The 13,412-nt window shown below is 39.8% G+C and overlaps 1 protein-coding gene across 42 annotated transcripts in view; it reads left to right on the forward strand.

Moving 5' to 3' along the window:
• LDLRAD4 (low density lipoprotein receptor class A domain containing 4) overlaps positions 1 to 13,412 on the forward strand; it is a 428,527-nt gene that overhangs the window by 297,768 nt on the left and 117,347 nt on the right. Inside the window, exon 1 of one of the 42 annotated variants that reach the window (XM_070513538.1) lies at positions 3,104 to 3,170. The exons of the other annotated variants lie outside the window; for them this stretch is intronic. The gene's annotated coding sequence lies outside the window, so the exon portion shown is untranslated. Of the gene's footprint in view, positions 1 to 3,103; positions 3,171 to 13,412 lie in introns of those variants that run through there. 42 annotated transcript variants of the gene reach the window in all.

The raw sequence follows: 13,412 nt of genomic DNA on the forward strand, positions 1-13,412 counted from the left end.
GTATGAGGAGTAAGAGAAAAACTGTGAAAAAAACAAGGAAGAGGTGTGGAGGTGGTGCTGCTGAAGTGGTCTTTTCATCTACTTGGAAAAAATGGAGTTAAATCCAGGCCTTCCAAATAAAAGCTAAAACACTAAGGTTAGGGAAATGGAAATAATTTTTGGGAGCAAGATCCTTTGAGCCTAGCTTGGGTTATCCATGGAAATTGTCAGTCTAGCATCACTTGTATCTTTACAAACAGGATCTGTGAGAAATGGTCCAAGTGCAGCCTGAGGAAGGAAGAGGAGTAAACTGGCCAAGCTTGGAAGGCTTCTTCTCCACTGTGCTTTTTAGTCCTGTTTCTGAAAAGGGAAAGGAAAATATTCTTAAAAATAATCACACAGGTATCAGTTCACTAGAAAATGGGCGTGTTCTTTGACAATTATGGATAGAGAAAATATCATGAATTCTGTGATCTTCTTCTGATGATCACAGAATTTCCCTAGAGGACTTTGAAATTTGGGGGTGAGAAAGAGTGGTTGGTTTTGACCCACTGATATGAAAGGCTGACAGTGTCACTATATCTGCTACAATATCACCCAGCAGCATTTATCTTTTGGATGTGCTGGGTTGGGAAGTATTGGCCCTCAAGAGTAAAAATCCCTAAACCTAAAACAAAGAAATGACCTTAGCCTCTATTTTGTTTGCTTGCCTTAAACCCCCAAAATCAGACTGTATCAGAAACCACCTCAGAAATCTGTTTTTATTGTCATTGGCACTGGAGAAAGATGCTTCAGGGACTGCAAAGAGGTAAAACATCTGGAGCATACATTATTGTGACTGCTTATGTATTTAGTTGAAGACATTTCTTCGGCATTGAAATTACGTTTATAACAAGGAGTACTTGAACTGCTTATCACTAAAGTTCTTTTTAATTCTCTTATAGCAGTCAATATATTTTTCTAAGATAGGTTGGAAGACAAACTGTAGTGTTTTGTTTTTAAATGTAATTTCCCTCCTGTTTTTTTGATGGTTGTCTCTTGCATTGTGCTTCCAGGATGGACATAGGCATAATAAGGTAATGTGGCCATATTTTGGCTTTGCCATTTTTTTAACCCTCCAGCTACGCACCTTTAGTGGCATGAAGTACCTGACTAAAATAAGAAATATCCTCCAGAGTCACAATACGTGCTTCATCTTTTTAGATCCCTGTATAGTTAATAGCCACTTAATCCATGGCCTTGTTTCCTGTGGACAACTTTTTAAGAAAATATTCTGAAATAGGAATATCCTAATTGGTTTTATAAGGCACTTACCATGAATTTCTTGAGTGGAGAAGGTTGGATGCTCACAATTTTAGTGCTGGATTCCTTTCAAATGTTGATTTTTTTTTGAATGTGTATTATGTCCCTAATAGATTTACTGCTTTTGTTGTTCACATGCTAGATTTCCGCTTCCTTAGATTCATTGACTTATTTTATGTGGTTCCTAGTTCCAGTGTTAAATTGCCTTGATCATTTCTTCTTGGAGAGCCTTAGGAAACCAACGACTACTACATTTAACTTGAGCAAATTGGAGATTGACTTTTCCTAGTATTCTGCCCCTCCCACATCTAGTAATCATAACTGCATTCATCTTTAATTTAATTTTAAATTTTCCATCTATTTTTTGGGGGTGATTAGGTTCAAATACTGTCCTGGGTATTATTAGTCAAATTCCCATTGGTTGTAATATTTTGGGGTGTCTCATTTTGCTTAAAAATAAATTTGGCAATGTAAATTATTTGCCACAAACCAAAAAAGTAAAATTCTTCTGGCTTATTTTATACATTACCTTGGGGGAAAAATCCTGTCTTCTCTCACTGCCTTTTGGAATTCAGAGATTGCACTCTCAAATATCAGATGATGAGTGTAGTGACTCCTATTTGACTACAGACACTAGTTGCCCAGCAGCACTTCCTTTAAACTAGTAAGGGCCTAAACCACCCAGAGGGGCCTACGCAGCACCAGAACAGGATCTTACACATTTTGTAAGCTCAGTAAATGTTTATGGTTTGATTAACAAGTCATCTCAGTCTACCCTACACTACATTTTGTTTTTTTCCTAGATAACCCTACCCTGTGGTCACAGATCTTGGTCCTGAAGGGGTTGCTGTGTCTGGTCAGTCCTCACTGTAATCTCTCCACCATTCCTGCCTTTAGGGTTATATTCAGCCTAGTACTGGTTTCTGGAATCTGACTTGTCAAATGCTTCAGAAAGCATTTAGACAGCAGTAGATAAGTTGCATTTTCCACATTACCACTGTGAACTAAACACAAGAAGTTTTTGTGGGTGAGCAACTTTTTTCTTCATGAACATTTTTTGCTATACTTAGATAGTTAAGTAGTTAAATTATATGCTTCTTTCCCTTCTTTCATCGGGGAAAATTCAAACTTCAGGAGCTTTGCATGTTTCTTGGGAGGGTGTACCCATCAGTTGATGGGGAGCTCATGGGTCATCACACACTTCCACCTCTCACCTTTCTTGCTCCTCAGTTCATGGTGTCTTAGTTTTCTGTGAGCTTCAAGAGCTTTTGAGTTTTCTTGCCATGTAGAAATGTCAGGGCGCTAAGCCTTGGCGATATGTTGGGCTTTGATTTCACTGGAGCATGTTAAAAATTATTTATAAAACACCTGTCAAACCAAGGTAAGAGTAAAAAGTGGATCCTAACCTGGCACATGTTAGCCTATGCTTTTAAGTTTGCAAGATACAAGAAAGTTTAGAAGTGCAGTTGATGAAGACTGAGTCAAAATTGGAATTTGGAGAAATTGCATACAAACAGGTTGAGAATTCCGAGCAGAAAGTAATGAAGTCTTTTTCAGCTATAAGGCTCATAGTATGTCATTATGCATAAATGCAGGCAACTGGGCTGATGAAAAGAGGATGATTCAAACAGTCTCAGACAGAGGTATGTGTCTCTTCCCTTACTCTGTTTAACATTCCACCACTTTCTAAATGGGAAGATGGAGAGATTGGAAATTACTATTGTTGTATTTCATTTGTAGTGTGTTGCATATATTGACTCTTACATTTACTTCTAGTAAACTGTATATCATTCTCATTCCATAATATGGACCCACCTGTTTTCAAAGAATCCATGATACCTTTGGAGTGCTCAAATCCTGGGTTGAATCCTGACCTGCTCCAGGACTGGGTATGTGACCTTGAAAGAGTTAACTTAATTTCTTTCAACCTCAGTTTCCTTACCTGTACAATGAAATAATAAACCAATTTCATGGAATTGCTGTGGGAATTAAATGAATGCAAATAAGTTACCTAGCACAGTGTCTAATATATAACAGATACCCAACAAATATTAATTCAGTTTCCTTCTTCCTTCTCTCCCTTTATAACATTCAGAATTAAATAATCCATTCTTGTATAATTAAACAGATATCTGAGTTATGAGGGCCTAGCTGATGGATGAACCAAGATTCTGGGGCTCAAAATAGCGACTGACCAGATAATGATATGCCTATAAGATCCGTTCCTGGGGTGCTGCTTGTTAATCGTCTTAAGACTCTATTTCAGGTTCAGTGTTTGTGTCTATGTGTTGTGTCTATTTGAAGAAGCTGTCAGTCCATTTGATAGTCTAAATTCTACCTTGAGTAGCTGTGTCTCAGAGCTCATCCCAAAATCAGATTTAACCAGTGTAGACTGATGATCTAAGCACACTCATAAGCCCTGAGGTGAAACCCAGGCCCATGTTGCTGCCACAGCCTCTTCCACTGTCCCAGTGGGTAGGTGAGACCTCCAGGTTCAATGTCTCTGCTCAAATCTCCCTCATGTCACTGTTTATAGATGAGCAGGATGAAAAGGGTCTTTCAAGCAGCAGAATTTAACGTTGCTCTCTGCTGTAATTAAAGGGTGCTGTTAGCGAAAACCTCGCCAACTCTACACCCTTGTTTTTCTCCCATGACCACTGTGGGCTAAGCACCCACTGAGTGGGTGGGCAACTTTTCTCTTCATGGATATTTTTGCTGTATTTGAATAGGAAGTAATTAAATTACCTGAGTATTACGGGGTCACCTATTGCTAGAGAAAGAATGTAAGTAGTGGAAAACAGTGTAAATAGTCTTCTGTTCTGGAGACGGCTCAGAGAGCATACCTGCCTTGTGCAGAACACTGGCAACACACTCTTCTATTTCACGAGAGCTTACCTCTGTAATTATTTCTGTTTTAAATAAACCAAAATCCTTGGTGAGCTGCCTGAGGACATGAGTGAAAGAAAGATGGGTAGTTCTGACTTTGCTTTTTGTAGAGCTTCCAAATATATAGCAAAGGACAAGAGACAACAGGGTTCCATTTCGGTCCTAGAAGTGGTGGTTGCTCTTGTATTTCAGTTTGAATGTAACTATGAAAGCTAACTTTGTCCTAAAAACCTTGTGGTTATGGGACAGTTGTCTTAAAAAACACCTGAAAGCACAAAGAATCCCAGATAAATAAATAAACTTTAAATTTTCAGACAAATCAAGCCGTTGATCAGACATTTAGGCAAATTTTCCGGAAAGTACAGATGCCTCTACTGCTAATGTGCAACATTAATGGAAGCCCCCCTCAGGTTTTTACTAACCTCTTGAAGAAATCTCAGTTGACTTACAAATTCCTATGTTTAATTCTCATCATTTAACAATGGTTTCTCTTTGTTTCACCTTTTTTAGGACCTAAAAAAATAATCAGACAATGATATAAGATCTCTAGGGCTAAAAACACTTCTAAATTGTATTTAGATCACTATGCGTGAGATATTTGCATTTTATGGGGGCATGTTTCTTCAGCAAGCTGAAATGTTTTGATTTTGAAAAGTCTCCCTATGTGAGAAAAAAGAAAATTGTGAGTCTTGGACCTATATCAAGATTTATTTACATCTCTTCCTTCTTCCCTGCCCCAAAATTGAAGGTAGAACAATTGAAGATGTTACAGATACATGTTACAATAACAAAGTTCTAATAAAATTGAATCTTTATAGCAGCCCCTGTAGCAGTAAAATCATGAATAATCTCTTTCAGTGATCTGAAGAAGATCTCATTTTTTACAGAAAGTTTTAGACTTCTGTGCTGCCAGGGGCATTCCCATCTTTGTTTACTTATCACCTTGGTCTCATGTGATGCTGATCCAGTGAGCACCTGGCTCTTTTTCCTGTGAGGCTGCAGTTGAGGGTGTGATTTGTGTAGAAATCTGAGGATGCAGACAGAACCCTGTCTCTCTATGACAGCAAGACACATGCTTTCATAGTTAGGCTCTTTATTGTTTGGGTGGCATTCTAAATTCCACTTATTCCTAAAAACCAACAGAACAGCACTTCACATTGACGCTGTTTTTGATTCAGGGATCAGTATTTCAGGGCATCAATGTATTTTAACCCCAAAAAGGTTTACAAACTGTGGATGAGGTTATATAAAATGAGTTTGCATTTGTTATTCCAGAATGTGGCAACTCACTGGGAGAAAAAGCTCTTGGCTATGCTGCTGAATGGTGCCTTCTATGAAAGAAAGCAGGCTGGCATCAGCCTGTGCTCTTCAGGCAGCTGGCATCCCTTTTAAAACAATGGCTTCTTGCAAGCAAACATTCGTAATGTTTGCGTGAGGTATTAAGAAACATCACTGTCCAGTGGACACTTATGTTCCCACCACCCAGTTGAACCAAAGAATGTTACCCTTATCTTCCATGTCTCATGTATGCCTACTCTGAGCTCACCCTACTCTGAGCTTCCTCTCTTTTCAGAAGTTACCACTACCCAGAATTTGTGGTTATCATTTCTTCACTTTTCTTTATAGATTTCCTCTTATGTATGTGTTTCTAAACAATTAGTTTCATTTGATATATTTTTAAACTTTATGAGGAATCATAATATCTGTATTCTTCTGCAGCTTGCTTTATTTTTCAACGTGTTTATGACATCCGGCCATATTGCTGCATGTGTAGTAATCTACTGTATAAATGTGCCACAAGGTGAATATATGCATTCTCCCTTAGATAGATATTTGAGTTGCGTAAATATTTTGTTAGTGCAGACTGTACTGGCATACATTTTCTTGTTCAGGTCTTTTGGTGCAGATGTACAAGAGATTCACTAGTACATCTGCCTTTGAATGATATTGCCAGATCATGGGATATGTACATCTTCAATTATACTATAAAGACAAAGTGTTTTCCAAAGTGATTGTGCTAATTCACACTTCCACCAGCAGTGTTGAGTTCCTTCCTGTCCTCACCAACACTTGATATTGTGAGAATCTTGAATTTTTGTCAGACTGTTGAGTGTGAGATAACATCTCATTGAAGTTCTAATTTGGATCTACTTGATAGACTTACGGGCTATTCTGATTTTTTTCTTTTGTGAATTGCCTCTTCAGGTTTTTTTGCCCATTTTCTTTTGGTTTGTCTGAGTCAAGATCTGTGAAGAGTCTGAGGTTCTACCCTACTTGCGAAAGCTAATGATTTAGGCTGCCATTATTCTGGATGCTGGTAGAAGACATGAGACTCCTGGATTAGAGACAAAGGACCTTATTACTCACAGAATAACAAGCAGTATTAGCATCAGCATATTTACATCAATTATCCTTGCCCCAAATCCTGCTGAGGTGCAGATGGGCCCAGGTGGATGCCTGCACATACAGTGGGTTGAATTAGATAAACCCTGAGTTTAGGAAATCAAAATCTTTTATAATGAGCGGTAAGCATGTCTGTCATTTGGTTTGGAGGGAAATATTGTCTTTGTTATACTGAAATAAACCTGTCCTTTCCTCCAGAGAGAGACACTGTCTTTATCTTCCAAGGCTGTTTACTATCCAGATGTCCTTGAAATGATAATCCAGAACAAAGGACAGTCAGTGCCTGTGCTCACAAGATGTGCAGAACCACAAGAAACCCATGGAGGATTATCTTCCAATAATATCCACCTCTTGTTTCTATACCAAATTGGCTTCTGGCAGATTTTCCCACGAGTCTGCCATTGTATTGATCATGACAAAGGCTGAGACCAAATCCATTCAATTTGTTTCATACAGCATTTAATTAAGGCTGTTATCAACAGAACTCCAACAGAATGAGGCCAACAGAATTGACCTCAACCTTGACCCTCAGGGTTCCAGACCCAGCTAGCTGAAGAAATCTTATAAACCATCAAAGTCTGCCTGAGAAAGTCAAGTGGCTTTTCCTTACATTCCTCTGTTGACCTTTCCACTTGGCCCAGGCATTAATCTGGGTACAGCAGGATGGATCGATGATTTTACAGACTGCCTTGGCCCACAGGAGTCCAGGCAAGTCTGTCATCCATACCAACCCTGCCCAGTGAGTTTAGGCTGACCTCACTGCCTTCCAGAGCCAAGGACAGGTAACCAGATCAGGGACCAATTTTGTTCCACTTTTTCTAGTTGGATGACTCCCTTTGTAGGATGTCAGCTGTCTGCAGGATTCACGTAGATCAGTTACCCGTCTAAGAAGAACCCTGAGTAACCGAGGGTAGCTTCATTTTGGGGAGAGCCCCACAGTTGTCTGAGGGTTACTTGATCTACTGGTGGTGTTCCCTTAAACATTGTAATGTCTCTTATGACCACCACTAAGGTCACCATGTTTTTGGGAAGGTGGCAGGTGAATACATGTCTTCTGCACAAGAATTACAGTCCTGGAGGCACGCATGGGACCCCTGGAAAGAAAGTTTTGTTACAGTTCTTGGGGCCCCACAGGTAGGACAGTTGTTCTCTCTGGCCGTTTTTAAGGTCTGTATATAGGATAGTCTGTTCTTCTATGTCTAGACATGGATTTCTTTTTCTTTTTTCTGCCTCCTCCTCCTCTCCTCTCCTTCCCTTTCTATTATCCCCCTTCCCCCAGCCGCCTTCTATATTTTGTGAGATTCCCAAATGTGTGGATTGGTGTCTGTCAGCAGTTCTGGAGAATTCCCAGCCATCACCTCTACAGATATTGTCTCTGCCTTGTTCTCTTTCTCCTCTTTTATGATTAGTTGTCTATGAATCCTTCTGACTCTATTCTCCATGTCACTTTATCTCTCTTTTGTACTTTCCATTTCTTTGTTTTTCTGTGTTACATTCTGGATAATTCCTTCCAGTCATTAGTACACATCTCAGCTGTCTAGTGTATTATTAAACACATCTGGTAAGTTTGTATTTAATTTATATTTTTCATTTTGGAAGTTTTATTTGGTTCTTTTTCAAATTGGATTGGTCATTTTTAAAAATTATCTTGCTCCTTATACAGAGTTTCCGGTCCCTTCTTTTAACATATTAAATGTACTCAATTTTATCTTCTGTATCTGATATTTTCCATATCTGAAGTCTTTGCAAGTTTCATTCAGCGTTCTATGCTTCTGCTCATTCTCACTCATGGTGCTTTATTTCTTGTTTGTTTTGTGATTTTTTTTTTTTTTAATGTAAGCTTATATTTCTTAGAACTATATCTATGGGAATTCCTGAGACCTGGGTTGAAGGTGGGTCTCTCCAGAACTACATGCATTTGGATCTACCAGATGTCTTGGAGCTCTCTCAGCTTTTGACCATTTTCTGTTAATTGGCTTGAGTGTTTTTGACTCACCCAGAAAAAACCTGTCTAAGGGAAAGCTTAGGGTTACAAATTCTCATGGGAGATTGTTTTCCCATCTACTCCAGACTAGTAATTTTCCTTGCAGGCCCCTGGAATAGGATGGGCACAGCAGATGCGTTTTTTAGTTCACAGTTACACTGAGGATGTAATTCTCTGGAGATCCAGGTCTGTCCAGCAGCCGTGTCCGTTGTTGGACCACCACAGTGGAAATGCCCTAGCTTTTGTCTTCCGTCTGCTGTTCTGCAAGAGCCATTAAAATGGAAACTCGGCTTCATGGCCTTGGCAAATATTTTGAAGATGAAAACCTTCAGTGCTCACTGATTCCCTAAGTGACCACTTTCACTTAGCTTTTTGCTTCTGAGTGTTGCTTGCTTGCTTACTTCTGTTTTAAAGTTTGTTTATTTCATTTCATCCAGCACTTTAGTTTCCAGCATAGGATGAATCTGGGGATCTCATTCACTATATTGCCAGAAATGGAATTCATCTTCCTTGTAGTTCCAGAAACATTTGTAGTCAATGTGCTGTATTCTTCTTGGTGTGCCAGAGGGAGTCGGGGTCAGCGCTTCCCTGTCTGCCTCGGGTTTTCCTTCTTTTGATTAACTTCCTGAAGAGGGACTTGGCCTCTTCCAGAAAGACTTAACATCTTCCAAAAGTTAGCAGACATGAAAATTTCTACCATATCTCATATTATCTCTGGTAAATACCCTAAAAGTGCTGATGGTTTGCCAGTTCATATTGATTTTTCCTTTTCATGAGCTCCAAGTTGTTCTAAGGATATTTTATAATCAATTACTGTTGTGCAAAGTAGATACTGTTACCTACAGAAGCTTGAAGTTTAAAAACATACCTGGAATTTACTAGGTAAAATGAAATGTGTACCTAGCTCTAGGTACACAAGTAATGCATACACGTGAAAAAGAGGGTAGAAGATATGTGTACATTTGAAAACAAAAAATAGTTCTGAACCAAAAAATAGTTCTGACCATATAATTTACCAGTTCTTTTTGAAAATACCCTTATTAGGAGCTTGGGCAATGAAATAAGTTACTAGTAATTCCTCAGAAGAATTCTTGAGGATGAGTCTGATTTTCTTAACTGTTTAGTTGGAAGCAGCTTACCAAGTCTGCTAAATACTGTCTTCCAGGATCACCAGAAAGTGGCCCAGTTGGCATTTTCCGATGAAGAGAAACATGAACCTAGAATAATAGTGGGGCATAGAAGAGTAACCATCACCTTAATAGCTTTAGTCTGATTTTTCCTAAACTGCATTTCATGTATCTCTTATATTCTGTTTGCTGACCTATTAATAGGTGTCTCCTTGACAAAGGAAGCTTCACATTCAAACAAGGTGGGAGACACTGTGTACACACCCCCTCAGCTGCTCAAGAATGCCCCACAGGAAGTGTTTAGGAACAGCTATTCTTTAGGGTAGGTGACCCAGAGGAGGCAACTAAAAACATGCACTCACATACATCTTTACATGGGATTAAGAAGACAGGAATTTGTCAAAAAAATAGAGGGGATGTTGCTGTTGGAGAACGTGCACCCCACCCTTAGCCTCCTCCTGGCCCTGCCACTTATATTTCTCTTCTGAAAGACTCATCATTCACATTAGCCTGAAGTTTGAATGTCCTTAGAAGTCGGAAAGCCTATACAACTTTGTTTAATGTGGCAGTCTCCATACCTGTGTAACCATGAAATTCTGTTTCTAGAAAAAGACCCATTCTACTAGCAACTTGCAGATTGTATCTGTTCCATGGAGCTCAGTTTGAGAGGAGACATTGTTCTAATTGATGCTCTTGTTTTCAATTTCTGATGCTGCCTGGCATTATAAATTATGAGGACATTCAAACTTTGAATTTTCCGGGACATGGGTACTACAGATGAATTCCAGGTGTGGGAAGAAAACTAATCAGAGAGTCAGCAATGTGCCTCACCCTGCCTAGGAGCTTTCACAGGTGTCCTCACTTAAGCCAAATTTGAGATAACCGTTCTGTTCTCTTCTCTGTCCTCCCCTCCAAGTGTCCTTTTCTTATGCCATTTCATCTGCCATTAACAGATCAGTGCTCTCCAGGCAGAACCTGGACCCTTTCCCTACTGTGTGCTGCATTTTTTAGATTCCAGCGCGTCCACTTTATAAATATCAAGTGTGTGTGTTCTCTGAAAGTCCTAAATGGAATTGTTCTCTGTCTTAACTGTGAATATTTGTTAGGAAAATTTGGTTGAGAAGATTATCCTCTTGTTAAGCGTATTTACATGATTAGACTATTCTGTAATTTGATACAGGTGTAAAAGTTGGCCTGTTGTGGAAGATATTCTACAGTCTTTAAGAGCTTTGGCTCTTGCTCTCATTAGAGATGGGATACAATAAAACAAACCAGGAGATTTCAAATTATGACAGAATGCCTTCAAAAATATCCTCTGTGAGTACCTGTGCTGGATATACTGCCAGAGGTATGAATTGGGAATTGATACCAAAGTCACAAGATTATGGCATCCTTTATCACTGTTTTATGATGAATGGTGTGAGGAGGAGCTTTAATTTGGGAGCCATCCTTGTCCCAGTGTCCATTGCATTGAATACACCCCTAGGAGTCATCTGAGTTTACCCCAGCCCCATTGCTTATTTGCCCTCTGTTTTGGAATTTAAAACATATCTCAAACATGGGAGATACCTTAGGACAAAAATGAGAAATATGGAAAAAATTAAATTATAAGCAGAAATAGTCATTACTGGAAGTATAATTTGAAATCTAGTCCCATCCACGTTTTCTGTAAGGCTAGTGAGTGATCACCTCTGATGCTGCTTTGTTTCTGTGGCCAAGTTATTGAACTTGCAGTGTCCAGGTCTCCTGTCTGCAGGCTAGATAACAATACTAGTCCTTACTTTACAGGGTTATGGTGAAATAACTCATCTGAAGCTCTTAGTTAACTCCTCCTGGCTCTTAGAATGCACTCAGTAAATGTCACTTGTTGATTCTGGCTGCTTATACCATTTTTTTCCCTGAAGCAGTGTAGTGAAACAGGAAGGTATTTCTGATCTGATTCTTTTGGTTAAAGTAATAAATGCTTCAGTATTCCTGTCTAATCTACTTTTCAGCATTGGCTGTGCCAGGCTGAGTTCTCGCTCCCTGGATAAGCCGTGTAGTTCTCTGACCAGCTTGTTTGATAGCCTTGCTGTTATGTAGAACAAAAGGGTCTCTGATGCCACTGCCCAGTCAGCCCTCTGAAATGGAACCTTATCCATAAATGATTCTAGAAAATCTTTTACAGCAGGCCAACTTTGTACATTTGTGTAGAATTATACTGTATCCTAATCATGTAAATGTGCTTAATGTCTTATTTTACATAGCTTATTTTCCCAGGTACTTGGAGAAGCCAGTCTTCATGTCTGCACTGGGTGGTCTTGAGAGCTTAATTCTGTTTAAAAAATTACTGTGCTTATGAGATGTGTTTTCTGAGATATAACTGACTGACTAAGCTTTGTGTCATGGAACATGGCACCTACTAGAAATACTCAGCAGTCCTCACCTGCATCATTCAAATAGAAGCTTGCACACTGCACAAAGGGACCAGAGTGATGTGACATCAGCCACAAAAGCTATATCCTGAATGATTAGATTTGTCTTATTTACCTGGGCCAAAGGTATTTTTACTCCTTTAAATGAGCCCAAGTTCTTTAAAAACCTAGCAGTGAATCCTAGACTGATTTTGTTTTTGTTTTTGGAATTTTAGTAAGAAACTCATGATATTACCAACTCTTTTGTGAATAATGTTTTTATAGTGTTATCTTAAATGTATCAAGTATATAAGCTGGCATCTGTGGGTGGGAGTCCAAGGAGCAGAGCGGGGAGTAGTTGTTTATCTGTCCCACTTCCATCTTTCCTCCTCCGCATTCTTACCAAGACCACATCATACAGGGATTGCGGCAGGAATGCTGTGCCTGCGTGGCAAGGCCATAGGACCATTTGTGCTCTTTGAATCTCCATGTATTTATAGCTGACTCTTTTTGGTGCTTTCATGGTATCTGAGGCAGAATTCTGAGATGGTCCCCAATGTTCCTGCCTCTGGTTTACACACACTAGATAATATCCTCCCGAGTGAGAGTCACTCCTGTGATTAGGTTACATTATGTGTCACAGGTGAGGGATTTGGCAGATGTAATTAAGATCTCCAATCAGTTAATCAAAAGGGAGATTATCCTGGATGGGCCTGATCTAATCAGGTGATTCCTTAAAAGAGATAAGAAGCAGTAGCAGATGCCCTCCTGCTGGCATTGAAGAAGTGAGCTGTCATGTTGTGAGAGGAGTGAGCCACGTTGAAGGAAATGGGGACCTGAGTCCTACAACAGCGAGGAACTGAATTCTGTCACCCAACATGGATGAATGTGGAAGAGGATCCCAAGCTCCAGATAAGAGTGTAGTCTCTTGAGACCCTGCCATGCCATGCAGGACTTGCAACCTACAGAACTGTGAGCTAATCGGTGGTTGTTGTTTTCAGCCACTAAGTTCCTGGTGATTGGTTATGCAACAATGGAAAACTGGTCTACGTGGGTTCTTCAGAGTTGCCCACTGGGAACCTTCTGCTGCACTTTCCTTGGTATAGGCGATGCGTTTTCCTTCCCTGCCCATCCCCCCCGCTATTTGGATAACCCCCTGCACACAGACTCTTTCCATTGGGATTCCGTTACTTTTCCACTTGGACTATTTGGGGAGCATTTGAACCGACTTCAGTGAGCTCTCCCTCATGATCCACATCCTTTGCTTTGGCAGACTCTAGGAAACCCCTCTGCCTCCATCTCATTCAGCAGGAGCAGCTGCTTTCCTTCACTGCCTCC

The sequence above is a fragment of the Equus asinus genome, chromosome 7 (assembly GCF_041296235.1).
Source record: "Equus asinus isolate D_3611 breed Donkey chromosome 7, EquAss-T2T_v2, whole genome shotgun sequence".
NCBI lineage: Eukaryota > Metazoa > Chordata > Mammalia > Perissodactyla > Equidae > Equus > Equus asinus.